A 990-nucleotide genomic window follows, 5' to 3' on the forward strand; every position below is an offset into this window, starting at 1 on the left:
ATTACATAAATAATTCCTCGTAAGATCTCTTTCGCCATGTATTCTTTGCAGAAGATGCATATGAAATTCTATCTTCAGATTCAAGATAAGGGGATCTGTTCAGAAACATTCTCACCCAAATTAAGAAACTATATTTGGGGAAAAGACATAAGAAATTTATCTCCACTGAGGTCAAATCTCAGCCTTTGGATATCTAGAAGTAGAATGGAAAAACACAAGAAAGAAAGGAAACGTAAACAGGGAGAACTCAGAGTGAAATATCACTTAGTTTTGTGGACATTTTAATGGGTGTTTATGTCTTAACTTCTTCAGCTAAAGGTACTCACATTTAACAGAATAAGGACACACTTCCTATTTCTATGGTATTTGATTTCTACTAGTATGCTTAGTACCGAGTGGAGGCTCACAAAATGTGCAGAACGAGCTTTATAGTTCCATGATACTGTAATGCAGATTGTTCTTGGTCAATGAAAGGCAAATAAATATTGGTCTAAAATGTACATACTTGTTTCCCTAAGTAAGAAATAAGAGTCAAAATTCTTATAGAATAAGCCACTGACTGTAACTACTCTTAATTTCTTACTAATATTACTTAAGAGATAGAAGCAAACTATGAAAAGGTACATCTAAAGGTTATTTTTCTATCAATGTTCCACTAGTAGTTTAATAGACTTAATTAGTGAAATATATACATAAGCAAAATATATCAAAAGAATCATGTTTTCCATTTTAAAGGATTATTTTTAAAATGGATGACATTTTTCTAATACTTCTATACTTCTTCACAATTGTAAAATTATGAGTTAAACTAAAATGCCACTTTCTCCAGAAGTCATTCTTAGTTTCCAATTAGATATGATTTTTTTGTCTCTCTCTTTACTGACATCATATTGTCTCTTCACAATTGTAAAATTATGAGTTAAACTAAAATGCCACTTTCTCCAGAAGTCATTCTTAGTTTCCAATTAGATATGACTTTTTTGTCTCTCT

Source organism: Propithecus coquereli, unplaced genomic scaffold (assembly GCF_000956105.1).
Source record: "Propithecus coquereli isolate 6110/MARCELLA unplaced genomic scaffold, Pcoq_1.0 Scaffold132, whole genome shotgun sequence".
Classification (NCBI taxonomy): domain Eukaryota; kingdom Metazoa; phylum Chordata; class Mammalia; order Primates; family Indriidae; genus Propithecus; species Propithecus coquereli.